The sequence below is a fragment of the Manis pentadactyla genome, chromosome 7 (assembly GCF_030020395.1).
Source record: "Manis pentadactyla isolate mManPen7 chromosome 7, mManPen7.hap1, whole genome shotgun sequence".
Lineage (NCBI taxonomy): Eukaryota > Metazoa > Chordata > Mammalia > Pholidota > Manidae > Manis > Manis pentadactyla.
In genome coordinates, this window is record NC_080025.1 from 116,427,403 (window position 1) to 116,443,679 (window position 16,277).

At 35.7% G+C, this 16,277-nt stretch overlaps 1 long non-coding RNA gene across 1 annotated transcript in view; it reads right to left on the minus strand.

The window, feature by feature from the left end:
- Window positions 1-12,617, minus strand: part of LOC130684304 (uncharacterized) — a 67,207-nt gene extending 54,590 nt beyond the window's left edge. Inside the window, exon 1 of the long non-coding RNA XR_008998534.1 lies at window positions 12,476-12,617. This is a non-coding gene — a long non-coding RNA (uncharacterized LOC130684304). The remainder of the gene's footprint in view (window positions 1-12,475) is intronic.
- Window positions 12,618-16,277: the final 3,660 nt, after the last annotated feature.

The window sequence follows — 16,277 nt, forward strand, 5'->3', positions numbered from 1 at the left end:
ACAAGATTAGACATTTTAAAATCCTGTTTGCACTTTGCCTGGATTGTAACCAAGTATCCATTTCTATACTTGTTACAGTCTTCTATACATCTAGCCATTTAGCACTAACCACTTCATTTTTGCTATTGTTGGCCTGAAAACCTTCACTTTATTAACCATCCAAGATCAATTAGCTCATATTTGCCTGCTCTGTTTAGTCTAACAAATGTTTTTAGTGAGCATTGTTCTGTACTTATTTTAATAATTAGGTCATGATTTTAAATTTGTATGAAGGTAGAGGGAATTGGTTTATAGATGAAATTATTCAAAGCATGAATAATATGCTTTGGCCATAATGAAGGCTGCTCCTCCCCATGCAAACAAAGACAAATAACCTGCTTGCTCTTTACTTCCAACTTGTTCCTATGCTCCCATAGCAAGACTAGATACTGTGAAATCAAATAGTTTCTTAGTCATAGATGGCTGTCATCATTTGGGAACTGACACCATCACAGTAAGGCTAAATTCCAAACAGCAGTGACTTGTACAGGCCAGGGGAAGCCTCTGGGTGCCAGACATACTCAGTTTGGTTAGACGAGAAGAATGACCATAGTGGTTTTGATGATGATAACAATGATTGTGAAAAAATGCAAGTGCACAACTCAAAGGTAGAAACTTAATCATCCAAAAGGAAATTTAGTAAAATGAAGCAACTCCTTCGTTGAATAATTTACCAGTTATCCTTGGCATAGTAGAATCTCACTAAATAAGGCTTATTTTTTCAAAGCCACAAAGAAAAATTATGAAAAATAATTCCTTATTGAATAAAATGCTACCATTGACTTTAAGAGAGATTTCTCAATCACTTTGTCTTCCCTTTATAATCAGTCCCATTATCACCCCAACTGAGCAAAAGACTTGAACCTGGATTTTTCCAACCCTAGTTTAGTGCCAATTTTTAGGATATTGTAGGGACTGTGTGCCAAACATCTAGACATGACTAGAGGAATAATAGTACACAGAAAAATGCAAGGTATTTTCAATCTGAAAATGATCTCTTTTCTTATAAATAGAGGTATGTGAGGCGTTATACCCTTAACTCTGGTTCATAAGTTGCTTGTGAAATTGCTGGCTCCTAGTTTTCTCCTACCATACAAGGCTTTTGCTGTCAGCATTCTTTTATTAGTGAAATACAACCCATGAAGAACAATTCCCCTAAAAAAACAACAGCAGATAATATTTAAGATTGCCTGAATCCTAAGCAGTCACAGAGAGGAAGGAAGGCCAACAGCCAAGTTCAAAGACTTTAGGAGGCAATTTCTGAAACCAGATACTGCAAAAGATTCAACACAAGGGAAGTGATAAACTATGAGCAAGCATCCCATAGAAAGACCACAAACTGACATAAAGTTTCAAACTTACTCAGCTACATTTGTAGAAGGCTCTATTTTCTTTCAAGTCCCTGACATGGTACTACATACAATCATGAGCTTTATTTTTTTTCTTTTTAATTGAGGAACAAACTGAAATCGCACTTAGAAAAGCTACATTAACTAAAAATGAAAAGCCAGTATGTCACTGTTTTTTTTTCAAGGGAGCTGTTTTATTTCATGTATATATAGTTTCTTTTTATCTGTATTTCAAATACCAAAAATAGATTGATAAGGTTACTAAAACTAAAGATAAAAGCCTGATTGCTAAATATTTATTTACCCATTGTAGTCCATATTCTTTTGATGGTAAGTTTTTCTTGCAAAGAAAAGAGAAACACGGTAAACAGAACAATAAATTTTGAAGTAATTATGACCATGTAAAGGCAGGAATTTTAAAATGCTTCTTAGAGGTGACTTCTCCTCCAGGATAGAGTCTAAGTGGACTCCAGGTGGCCAACCTACAGGCTACAACCGTACCCAATGAAAGCACTCATTTTGGAGTCAGACAGCTTCTTATATTCTTAGATTATTCACTTTTGTATAGGCTGTGTCATGACTTGGAGATGCTTCTACAAAGAAATCTGCTGTGCATACACCTAGGTCAATAAAAACAAGCTCTGAAAATAAGCCAGCATTCAGCATTTATCTAAGGACTCTAATGAGCCCCATGTTTGTCTCATGATACCTGACTATACATTTTAATAAAACCCAGGATGCAAAAACTAAAATGAACATGTTAAATACAAGTAATCCTACTTGAATGGATGACAGCGTGTTATTCAACACCTGGGATCTGAATGAGTCATGAATACTAACGGTAGGAGCATGCAGACATGCATGAGTACTGGACCAGGAAGGATAAAGCCCTTTTCAGGCAAGTGGAGGTAGGGACACAGCATTTTAGAATGAATACACCCAAGTGCAATCTTTATACTTGACATGATTTTGCCAAGGATCTCTCTTGTTCAAAGAATCATGTGAATATTAATTGGTTTGCAGTAATTAAATATTCAGACTAAAATTTCTTAAACAATAGGAAATTTACTTTCTCACATAAAAGGAAATCGGTAAGTAGACAGTTGAGGAGTTAGCCAGTTCAAGAATTCAGTGATGTTATCAAGGACCCCTTTTCTCTATTTCCATTCTCTCATCAGGGTGCTGCCTGTGTTTCCCCTCATAGTTCCAAAGTGACCTCAGCAGTTCCACAGACTCCTACTGCTTTCACCAGCAGAGTAGGTTTTATTGAATGAATGTTTCTCCATGTGCTGTATGCTCTTAGAACAATTTTCAGACTATTTGTTTTCTTAATTTTACCAGTTAAATTGTTATTTTGCTGGGAGAAAAGTCCATCAAGCTCCTTATTCTGTTATTCTGTAAGTATCACCTTTCAAGAGTTTTTGCAGCTAGGTTTCAAAATGTACACCATTACTTCTGCTTTACTCTGCTGCTGAAATTAGGTCACAAGACTGATAAAAATTTAAGAAGTGGAGAACCAGACTCCACCTCCTATGGGAAACAACGAAGTCACAGTGCAAAGGGTTTGGGTACAAGGAAGTTTTTGGTAGCTGACACCACAGGCAATTCACTACACGAGGGACACCTTTCTGATAGGATCAGATCATGGGCCTAAGTCCTAGCCACAAAAATGCCTGGGACAGCCAGAGTACGACATTTCAGGTTCCCTAGTGGCAAGCTAACTTTGTGTAATTCTGAAGAAGAAAACAGAGGAAATGGCTGTTTGGTAGACAATGCACAACATCTGCCAAATTGTACAATCTCTTACCTTAATTTGAGAAGGCAGTTCTAGTTCTAGTATTTAGTCAAGAAGAGAAGGACTACCAATGTTAAATATAATTAAAATATGAACAAAATATTTATTTAAAAAAACTAGGAATAAATATTCTGAGACTGTGATGTATATTTTGGAAGTTTTGTGATAAAAAGCTAGGTTTTAAGACAAGGAAACTTTCATTTAAAGTACATTAAATTATTGTAAGCTAAGGATAAAAGAACAGTGGTAAATATAGTCCATTTGAATATGATATTTTCAAATCTACCTGGAAACACCAGACTTGCTACATGGTATCAAAAATAACAATTGATATCACTCTATCATTTGTAGGATTTTTAAAATTCCATTCTATGTGCTGTCACTTTGCTAAGTGTGTTCCATATGAAATTTGACTTGGTTTTCATAATTACCCTAGAAAGTGGATTATTATTATTTTTCTCATTTCACAAAAAAAAAGAAATGGAACCTCATGGAAATGATTAACTGGCTTGAGATAACCAGCTAATAAATGACAAAATCGATATTTGAACCTATATCCATCAGATTCCACAGTGTGAAATCTTTCTACCCTGTCATATTTTCATTACAAAACACATGTGGGGTTAGAGGGGAGAAGAAAAACAAGGAAAGCTCTGTAAAGCAAAAATTATGACATTACTGAGATGATAATCATTTTATAAGTTTTGCTCTGTCAGCTTTCAATACCTAAAGGGTCTTCCATAAGTCATAATGACCATGTGAACAACAATAACACTTGTGCCAAAAGCACTGTTTCTAATAAGTGCTTTTCACTCAATACATCAAGATACCTTCTCATTGTATTCAATGTTAAAAATTTCTTCATAAAAGCGCAGTATTCTTCTGTGTATGTATAATTTATTTTAAAGTGTATTCACAATTATAAGCTGAAAAAAAACTATTACATGTTCACCAAAATCTATTTCCTCTATTGCCTAGGAACAGAGCTGGAGTGCATTTCCCAGCCTCCCATACCATTGGACAGCAATAGACAGTGTCCAGACAGTGAAGCATGAGCGGAAGTAACCTATGCCACTTGCAGGCTCAGCATAAAGCATCTTCCATGTGACCTCCATATTCATGTTTCCATGTAGGTCAGTCAAGGGCAAAGGATCTCCTTCAGAGGACTCAAAAGCCTTAGGATACGGTTGAATCACAAGGTAGAAGGGGTTTGAGTGTCTGAATAACAATATGGATGTGTACTTACCAAGGATGTAAATTTTGGAATCTATGTAAGCAAGAAAAATATTTTTCAGTATGTTGCATCATAAAATGTTTTGGCTTCATTGTTATAGTTATATAAAAATAACAATACAGCTATTGTTACTTACTCTAAATAGTACATGACCAGTACTTTGGAGAAAACTTTTATAGCTAAGTCTCTGTGCAAACGTGTAATTACTTACTTAGAGTATTAGAAGTAGAATTCCTCAAAGTGTATGAAAGCTTAAAGTTTATAAAATTTCCTTCCAGAAAGCCTGTATATCATTTAAAACACCTAACACTAAATCAATGAGAATTTCTTCAATAACTTACTTACAATTCAACAATGTTTTCTAACACAAGCAGGTAACTTTTGTAAGTAATTTGCTGGGGTCTCATATCAGCTGTGCTACTAATTATTCATATGTCTTAAACTAAGTTTAAGTAACATACCTATCCTTCAATTTATTTCAAGGATCAAATGTCATGGAATAGCACACATTCAAAATGTTATAATATATAAGACAATACAAATATAGATTAGGTATGAATCTAATTTGAAATATGTGAAATTTATAGTTGTAGTGCCAAATTTTATTCTCCCTTGAAAACATCATTCACTGAAATCTTACCCATATGATCTTTAATTAGATTTTCACTTTGCTAGACTATCATAGTAGGATCAGTTACTTAATACAGATGTTTCCTTCTTGTAGTTTTTATTGGCTGGAAATGAACACAAGCTTTAGCTCAAACAGAGGTGAGAGTGAAATTTAAATGGGGAAGTGGTAGAATATGCACTAGAAGAGAAAAGTAGATAGATATGTCAGCTGTTTGTTTTGTCTTCCTTTGAAAACTGCAGCATTTCTGCTCCTGGTTTGACACTTGGAGGCTAGAAACTTTCCAACTGTGCTGAACAGAACTTGTCTCCCCTTGGGAACAGCAGCAAGCCATGGTAGATCACAGAAACCAATGAAAATACCTTACCCTATTTACAGTGGATCACTTTTCACCATTTGTGACCAATGGAAACTTTGGAGAATTTAATAACCATTGGGAGAGGACAACAGTCATTTAGGGAAACACGCAATAAGTAAGCAAATGATACTTTATACAGAGACACCCTAGATTTGTAAAATGCTTGGAAACTAAAGAAAGCTTTTCCTTGGGCTTTGATCATTTTTTTAGGTTTATAAAGCTTAATTCTGTAGAACTCCCAGATATAGTAAAATAATACAGATATAGTAAACTAAGTCCCATGCCACAATCTTTTTAAAGATCTCTATTATGTTATTTTTTTTCTTTAAGTTCTGTAGTTATATAATTTAGGTATTATCTAGTTTTAAAATGTATGATCTCTTTTCACCATTTATAAGCCAAATGAATTAGTATCTTAAGGCATTGTGAAAGATGTCAAGAGGCCACGGGTGACATCCTCAAGGGGGCCTCCAAAGCCCCTCACAGCTGATAGCAGCTACTGTGCTAGTCAAGGCTTAGAAGGGACGCCTTGAACAGAGGCACAATCAGCCCTTGTTCATCCTGGTTGGAAGGCTTATTCACCATACTGATGGAGTAAGGAGAAGAGAGATAACAAATACCTGTGAAGAAAACTAATTTTACGCTTTCTGAAGTAAGGTCTATTTTATCTTAATCTTTTTTTCCTCCCCAAATCTCACTTAAATGCTGAAGTATAAGACTTAAATGCTCAAGTACAAGACTAAGATACTTCTGACTAGAAAATGAAGATAAGAGAATATGTACAGTTGTATATTTTATTCAAACCCCTTGTACATGACATTATTATTGACAAACTCCTTTTAAAATGAGTCATAATATTTCTCAATAAAACTGATGACCAAAGGGATTACCCAGCTATTTAAGGAGTCCTGTATTTTCTCTGCTAAACTGCCTAATACACCAATCACTGAATTCCTCTATCAGAGACTAGACATTCAAGTGAACAGTCTAAATCTCCCTCCATGAGCGATTTTTCTTGTATACAAGACTCTTAGGGTCATCTTAAAATAAGAATCACAAGTACTCCCCAAAGAACTGCCCCAAGATTATCCTTGCATAGGTTGGGAGGAAATCCCAGAAACTATGTGCCTGAAACAGTACAAAATATATCAGAAATGCTAAGGGTACAGGGTGTGTTCATTTTACTATTTTGGATACAGACAGCACATACCACACAATGTTAAATGAACAATTCAAACTTTCGTCAGGGAAAAAGAGTTATTTTAAAGAATGTAAAGACAAAGTATTTGTTCAGGGGGAATTCCATTGAAGGACCTTTACGAACAAATGATGAGCTTAAATACAAATCCATGGTTAAATACAACAGGGAAAAGTCATGTGGAATTCTAGATTTTATCATTGTAGTATGATTTCCATAAATTAGAACTTTCTAGGTAATGCCAGTGGCACTGCTCCATTCATGTCTGGTAGTTTAAAAACAAAGCATATTTAAAGAAATGTTTGATAAGCATTAAAATTTTGTGGGTGGTAGTAAGCTATGAGTGAAGATTAAGAAAAGGTATAATTTGGCAGGATGGCAACTAAGCAGGAAATAGAAAAAAAGCATGAATGCCATTAAAATGAAGAACCGCTGGAGGTGGTCCATAGAGAGATGTAAAAAGGAATGATGATTGGAAAGTATGAAAAGGAAAATTGAAGAATAAACACAGAAAAGTTTCCTGACAGTCTCTAAAGAGTCAATGGGAAATCTATCAATTAAGTCATACGAAACTGTACTGTTCAGAATATTGACCAAGCTTTGTATTTCTACTTCTCAACTTTGCACTCTGGGAAAATTTGTGTGCTGTCCTCATCAGCAGAGCTCTTCAGGTTTGGGGTTATTTTCTTTATAAACTCCTCCTTCGTCAACAGTCAGTGACATCTAGGAAGAACTGGTAAAGATGAAAGGTAGCCAAAGTGGAACAGAGAAATACCCAACTCTAAATCCCATGTAAATGGAATATTAATCCACTTAATTTTCTCAGAAAAGCATATTGATGGTTAATAAATGATTTGTAAATAATTCCCAAAATACCATTAAGGCTACAATTTCTTTGGCAGAAAGACAATTCATGTATGTAATTGTCTCAAATGTCTAGAATGCATAGATCAGTTAGTTTTATTAATTAGCATCAGAAATCTGATCTCCAGCTCAGATCATAGGAACTCTTAGTTCTTTACAAGTGAGGTAACATTTCCTTTATGATTATTATGCCCAGTGAAATAAGTCAGAGAAAGATGAATACCATATGATTTCACTTACATATGGAATTTAAAAAACAAAACAAACAAAACTGAAAGGCTCATAAACACAGAGAACAGACTGATGGTTACCATAGGAAGAGACGGTAAGGGATAGGTAAAATAGGTGAAGGAAAAAAAATAGTGAGAATGTTTGGTATCTTGATGAGGGTAATGGTTACATGAGTATATATACACATGTCAAAATTCATTAAAGTGTACACTAAGATTTGTGCATTTTGTCATATGTACCCCAATTTCAAAAGTTCATCTTAACTGTGTTTGAGTTAAATGAAGTAAATCAGATGTTCTATATAATAGCATTAGACACCATCTTATTTCAGCACAAATAATATGTCAGGTTACAATTTAATATTTAAACTTATAATATTATTATTACTAATTAAAATGACTTGATACCTAAATAGCTCAGCTTGTCCTATAGTGATCATGGCCCCTGTATAGTTTTTACTGAACAACACCTCAGAAGGCTGTGGTAAATGTTTTCTTACCCTGTTAAGACTAGGTGTGGACATTATGGTAGTCAGATGTCTCCTGTGAGTGCTATCTTCCGCTCAAATTTACTAAGCTTCCTTTGGAGGGTGGAACTAGTAGTCCAGTTATTCTCCATTAATATTTGAAAGGTCTCTTACAGATTTGGGGATTCTACCGGTTAAGCCTTACATGGATTAACTCCATATCCCAAGTGGCTCCAATTTCACTTATATATATGTATGACCAGTTACTTTCATTGCTAATATAATCTGAATGACTAGAAAATAAAATGAGACCAGAAGAATCTTTCACACTTGCTTCTCTCTGTTGTAAGCATCCCCTATTTTCTCACAGAAATTATTATTCTGTATAAATTTCATAACTTATTTTTTGAATCACCCACTATATTTAAGCTACTCTGTAGCTCATGTAAGCCACAACCAGCCTTTTCCTTCACTAATTCTGTCACAGCAAGCTGGGAGGTCCCCTTTCCATTGCTGATATCAAGGTGAGTTTTGTTCTTTCTTGGTGTGATGCTGAACTCCATTCCCACCTTCTCTGCCTTACTCACTGGAAGCAGAAGAAACATAGAAGCGCGTGCACATTTACACACATACATACACACACACACACACACACACACACACACACACACACACACACACACACACACACACTACACACACACAGTTCCTTAGGCAGAGACCCTGAACTATTTGTCTTTCTGACTGATGAGGGAAGAAGGGAGATGCAGAGGAAGGAACAAGCCAAGTTCTAGAATCCTGCTCGAGGCAGATAACTTACGCTTTTGAGGCCAGCCTTTACCCTTATTCCTTCATCACACAGGATGTCAGAGTGATCTCGGTAAGCACCCATGTCTGCCTGCCAAGATGCCCTGGGAAAGGACTCTATCTGCTCATGGAAAGCAGGTTAAGAGGCCCGAAGCAAAATGCCTCACCTTGCTGTGGAATCAGAGTACATAACGTGGAAGCATAGCATAGAATTTGCTTCTCTGGAGGGTATACTAAGGCACATTTATCTACAAGAAAGAGTAAATTTGGTTAACAGGAGCTGAAACAAATAGGAAATTATTTTTAGTAGAAGTTTAAAGGTAAGTGCTGGATGGTATGGGTTCAGTGGTTCAGTGATGTGATGATTGTTGTCTGATCCGTTCACCCTTCCCCTCATGGTCACAAGATAACTGCCACAGCTATAGGGAATATATCCTCACTTGGACAAAAAGAACAGGAGAGCAAGGGGAGATTCCAGCTGATGTCTGCTTATCTGTCATTAGATAGCATGTTACATGACCACCTCAGTTCTAAGGGAGGCTGGGAAAGCAAATATTTCACTGGAAAGGAAGAAACAGTTGAGATTAAGTGCTGGGCAAGGCAACCCATAGTGTCTGCCACAGAAGGGATCCCAGGCTCAAACTCACCCATTTGTTTTTATTTTTCTTGGAAATACCCAGGAAGCATATCACACTTGCTAAGTGACACATAAATTCTAATATCACTTTCCACTTCTAAGTTAGGGAGTTCCTCCTTGCTCCATAGAATTTGCGCATTCTGCTGTCTGGGAGCCTGCAGGTTTATCTTTAGATGGCCCTAGCCACCCTGCTTGGTATGATCCAAATATAGAGCTTATACTCTATAATCAAATTCAAATGCTCAATGGCAGATAAAGAAACTGAATGAAAAAAATAGTAATATACTCTCTCTTAAATCTTCATGCTCATTCTTTCACTGTATTTTGTTCAACACATACAATATGACTATCTTAATCATATCCTAGGCTCAATCCTTTTTATTTTTCAATTTCAGATGTTGCCTGCAAGCCTGAATATCTAGTTAAAAATTCTATTTTGTCCTTGATTTTTCCCTCTTGCCTCAATTCTTCCTCTAAATCTGGCTCTACCCACCCAATCTTTGATTCTTCCCACAGAACCCTTTGCTTTTCTAGTTATTCATCTCTCTCTTAAAGAAAAAGCTTCCTCCCTTGGATGCCGTGTAATCTTTCCCAAGACCACACAATGTGCCTTTTTGTCTGATGATGGTGGACAGATGTGATTTTCCAATGGGGTCTATTTTGCTTGCTTATTTATGAATTCTTCAGACTTCAGTCTTTAGTCTGGAACAAAATAAATCAGGACATTCATTTCTCCTAATTTACACTGAGGTGGGCTTTCATTAATTTGAAATGATTTGCTAATTATACGAAGTCCTGAAACCCTTTACTGAAAATGAGAGAATATACTAGGCAAGGTTACAAAGCACAAGTTTGTCTTTAAAAAGTGGGTTTTCTTTTTAAGCAAGGCAGCAGTACTATTTAACAATAGCTTATTTTTCACAGAACATTTTTCATAAAATTTATGCAAAATGAACACAAGTAAATGTTTCCAATTCATGCATCAAAAATTTTCCTCTTATATTTCTTTTCCTTGAAATGTTATTGCATTAATAACTATTTTATGTTAACAGAGAAAATTAGATGCAAAAGGGAGTTTAGTAGTTACCTAGCATTAAATCTTATTTTACGGATGAGGATGTGGAAGACTAATAAGAAGCTTAATAACCTGCCCAAAGGTTTATGGTTTGTGAGTGGCAAACCAGGACTGTAAACCAGGTTCCTGAACCCATTCTGTGCTATTTCACAATCACTTACCGCTCAAGGACTTGCCCCTATGATAAGCAGCTACAAATATTGTCCCCGGATCTGGTGGGTCATGTGATAAAAGGACCAGACAGAGAAGCAGCTGCTTGGCAGGGCCATATCAGGAACTAAGTATTGGGTGATGGGTAAGAAATGAAAAGAGGGAGTAGAGATGAGCCCAGGAATGTGGACCTGCTAACTTTGGGATGGTGGGACCCTGGGATCTAATTCTCCACATTCACTGAACCAGCCCAGGGCAAGGGTAGCAACAAAAAGGCTGCAGGTCCTAAAGGTAGGAAGGGGTCACTTCCAAAGACAGATCTCTCTTGGGATCAGGAAATTAGGCAAACATTGCCTGGGAGGGGTTAATTGTAGTTAGCATATTGTTTCCCTCATTAATTGGTTTAAAGCATGTTGACCAATTGTCTTGCAGATACTGTTAATTTTAAAACGTGGTGAGGTGGAAGGGGGAAAGGAAAACATTAGTCCCACAGCAACTGCAGCTGAAAAACATTTTAAAGGATTTGTATCAGTAGCATAGCTAACAGCTCTTTTAGACAGATGCTTATTCTGAAAGAAAAATCCTTTTTTGACTTAGTCTACTCCTTAGTGTTTCTACATTCTTACTCATCCACTCAGTCATCAAATTTAGGGACTACCTGCTATATGCCAAACAACTTAATCATTGCCAATATTTGCTATAAAGAGATGGCTTTTTTCATGTAATGAAGACCCAGAAAACATGAAATCTTTCTTTTTAAGTGTTTGTAAATATTCATTTTGCCAGTTTGAAATGTTACTGTGTTTGTGTTCAGAGCAAACAATTTCAATGTTTTATATTAGAAAAGCAATTCCCTTTATTATCTTGAATGATAAATCAAAAACTCTCCTAAAAGAGCTGGCCATGAAAGAATGGAGTGTATTCAGGGTATACCAGTTCAGAGTGTATGCACTTACTTGAAGCATGTATCATGTTACATAAGACCTATTCCCAGTTAAGGACAGCACTTAAATAAATTGCAGAGTTAAAATGGCAGCATTAACCAATACATATTTTTTAAAACTACAGAGCAATTTCCTCACCATCATAGATAAAGATATCTTATGTACACTAATTATATAGAAGGTCTTGGTTTTCTCCTCTATCTCTCCAACCCCAGTACGACTCCTAGTCTTCAATAAAATAGATTAAAGAGAAAGAGACTTTGTTAGCATAATACACATACAAAAGAACACATGAACTTTATTAAATATGTGTCTCCATGTGCAATAATTATCCACCTAGTAGCATCAATGCCTGTATTACTCCCCTCTGCTCTCCTCCTACGGCCCTGGCTCCAACTTGGAGAAGTAGAATCATATTCTGCAGAACCTGCACATCCCTGAAGAGATTTTACGACCACATGATCTTCAGCGTGACACATGGACAAGAAACAGATCTTCCTCTTGTAAATATTACTGCCTTGTACCATAACTGGGAACTCTTATTTCATTTCGCTAATAAGTCTATATTCCATCCTACCAAATGATGGGGAATTGAAGTGAAAAAGAAAGCCATGTATTACTATATAGGTCCGTGTGTAATTAGTTTACAGACAAATTAAGTGAACAATAAAATTGTATATGCAATTACAAATGCACTTACCGCATGTTTTGGTTATTGTTTTTCCTTCCAGTGTGCCTTCAGTAAAACTACTAATATGTCTTAAGCCACAAGCTATGTGAGGCCAGAGAAAAGTATATTTTACACAGTCCCCAATGGATACTATTGCCCAATCCATTCCCCTTCCTCTCCACAAACTACTTCTACAGGTTAATACAAAATGATTCCCTGGTTTATCATTGCCAAGGATTCTGGCAGAGTGCCACTAAAAACACCATCATCCCAGGAAGCAAATACCCATTAAAAAAAAAACTTCCTCCAAATCAGATGCTGCTGACAAGCTCATAGAGAAGACATTCATGAAGAAAAAAATTGAAAAGAAAATATTTCACCTAGCACTTGGCACATTTTAAGTACTCATGAAAAGGAAATAATCCATGTGTTTAAGTGAGATGACTAAACTGAGCTATCCACATTTAACTATGACACTGGCAGACCAGAGTAATATCATCAGAGAATATGTTACCAACATAGTTCTCCAGAGGGACAAACCCAGAGAGGGCTTGTGAAAATTTCCAAATGAAAATCTCAAGCCAAACTAATTACATCATTAAAAAATGTAAATATGAAATGAAGGGAGGAAGAATTGAAAAATCTAATCATATATCCTATCATTGGGAAAGATTAGAGTAACTGTCAAAATATATTTCACTTCATATTAGAAGGAAAGATGCTAGGCATTTCCTGTATTTGTTCATCATCAATCCAGTCCAGAGAGGTTAGACATCTTTTGGCAATTTTGCCAGATTAGTCTAACAAATGATTATGAGCATATGTTTGAGTGTCTAAAACCTAAGAACTGATGCTATGCCAAAGAAATCAGGGTGTAGACAATAGAAACATAAGGAATTCAGCCTCACCTTTTAAAGTTTTCATGAGAAACTATTTCATGAAGAAAACACATTATATTAATATAGGAAGTTTATTTTAACTTAAAAGTGAAGCAATGGAAGGTAGCTGAGCAAATGATAAGGGAAAAAACATAAATGCAAAAGGAGTTGCCTATGAATCTGGCTGCTTCATTTTCTATTAGATCCTACTTGGGCTTGCATTGTGTGAGTGTGCAGAATACAAGAATATACAAGAGTTTATCAATTTCTGGATCTTCTGCTTTCTCCACCTACCATGTTTATCCTCAGAATACAACCTTCACCTCCCCCCTGCCAGAAAAGTTCTCTTAAGTTTAAAGTAGCCATTAGTGGCACAGATAATGATGTTTCCAATATCTTTCTCGCTTATTTAATTGCACAGATGTCAGCTAGTCTCTATTATTTCCCACCATGTTTGTGACTTCCCTCCATGTTTATTTCTCTGGCTTTACACTAGTGGTGTGGTATTATCTATCTAAATAAAGGAAATGTGCCAAAATATAATTTTATAGTGGTCTCTGCTAACTTCCTTCTTTGCCCCCTACTATGTCAGGCTACTTAGTTTAGGTTTCCCCACAGTCAATAGAAACATTTTTAAGGATTTTGGATAATAGTTGACATTTTTTGTATGTTATACTGGCACTATGATAAGTGTGTTTTATGCTTTATCTTATTTGGTCCCTAAAACAACTCCGTGTGACATGTGCTACTATTATCCCCATTTTTAAGATGAGGAAACTGAAGCTTGGAGAGATTAATTCACTTGCCAAAGATGAATCATAGAGTTGGGAATCTGATGTCAAAGAGGCTAACTCTAAAGCCCAAATTCTTAACCAGTTCAATATATCTGTGTGGTTTGTTAAGAAAATGCCAAATTCATCCAAATTTCCTTCTGAAAAATGAGAAGAAAGGCAGAAGACACCTTCTCTCATCTTGTTGTCACCCACTCCATAGCCCATGTGGAAAAGATCTTACTTAAATTTTACTTCAAAATGACTAATATATCAGCCCAAGCACTTAAATTTATTATAATACCTGAATCTTTCACGTTTTAAAAAAACTGTTGTCAAAGACTATGTTCTTGTCAAAATGTAATGTCTTTCAACTTCAGTCAAGGAATTGCAAATTGCCAAATTGGGAAAATAATTCATATACTCTCATTCATGGAATTCAATATAGTATTTTTTAAGGACCCATTCATTGAGAAACAGACAGGAATTTTCTTCTTATTTCTTTTTATAATTTTATTGAGGTATATTTGACATACAATAAATTATGCACATTTAAAGTGTACAATTTGAAGAGATCTGCCATATGTAAAAACCTGTGGCACCATTACCCAATCAAAATTATAAATATATCTATACCTCTAAAAGGTTCCTTATGTCCTTTTGTTACCTCTCCCTGTTGGCACATCCCTCACAGGCAACCACTGATCTGCTTCCTATTTCTATATTGGTTTTAATTTCATCATAGAATTTTACATGAATGAAATTATATTGTGTGTCCTCTTTTGTCTGGATTTTTTCACTCAGCATAATTATTTGAGATTCATTCATGTCATAGCATGCATCAATATAGTTCATTTCTATTGGTTGTATAGTATTCCATTGCATGGACATACCACTGTTTATCTATTACTAGCTAATGAACACTTGGGTTGTTTCCAGTTCTTTACTTTCATAAGTATATTTGCTATTAGCATAAGTGTACAAGTTTTTGTATGAACATATGCTTTCATTTCACTTGGGTATACCTACGAGTAGAAAGACTGAATCACATGGTAAAGTTGTTTACCTGTTTAAAAAACTGCCTAATTATTTTCCAAAGTGGTTGTAGCAGTGTACATTTCTACCACAATGTATGAGAATTGGGAAGAAGAATAGCCTTGTTTTTCTCAAATGATGATTATCAAGATGCAAGGAATATAAGTTTTAGAAAATATATTGGAATACAAGATGGAGGACCCCAATTTCTTTCTTAATGATGAACTGTACTAAGATTTACATGTTTATGAATTTTATACTAGTGTTCCACTTCATATTTATCTTCAGAGTCCCATATTCAAATATTTAATTTATAATCTATTCAGTCACCCACACTAAAAATTCCAGAGTCACTCTTGAGTCCACATTCTACATTATATCCCACAATAAATGCCAAGTTCTGCTCTTTTGACATCTTGAAAATACCACCAATCTACCCCCACTTCTCCATCCATAGCTTAGCATCTCATTGTCCCTTGTAAGAGCCTTCTAAATGATTTCCCTGGCTCCAGAATTACACTTCAAATCCAGCCTCTACAGATACAGCTGCAAAAGAATAAAAATTAAAATATGACCATGCTAGTGCACCTAAATCACAAGATAAGGTTAAAGCCACTACCGCACATCTGATCCCCCCCATTTTCCAGGCTTATTGTTAATTACTTCCTGCTTTCCCTTATTCCACCAAACTACTTGTAATGTAGTTACTCATAAACCATGCTTTCTTGATTCCGTACACTAACTCATACAGTCTACTCTCTCTAGAATGGCCTCTTGCCCACTATTCACCTAACTAATTCATCTCTGTTATCATTTCCAACAGGTAGTCTTTTCCATATCCCCAGGTTTTCTTCCTTGGCAGTTCCATATTTCCATGGGCACACTTCTATGACAGTACCAGTGGATTGCTTCTAATTATCTGATCATGATTTTCCCCCCTCAAGAATATGGACTGTTTGGTACAAAGGCATTTTAAAATCATTGTGTCTGTGGTACCTAGAGCCATGCTTGGCACATAGCAGACACTCAATAAATATAGATTGAATGAATAGACATGTCAAGGTCTGAGAAATTTGGGAAAAGAGAACCTATGAAAAAGTTCTAGGATGCTATGATATATTGAATCATAAATACAGTACAGTAGAGCAG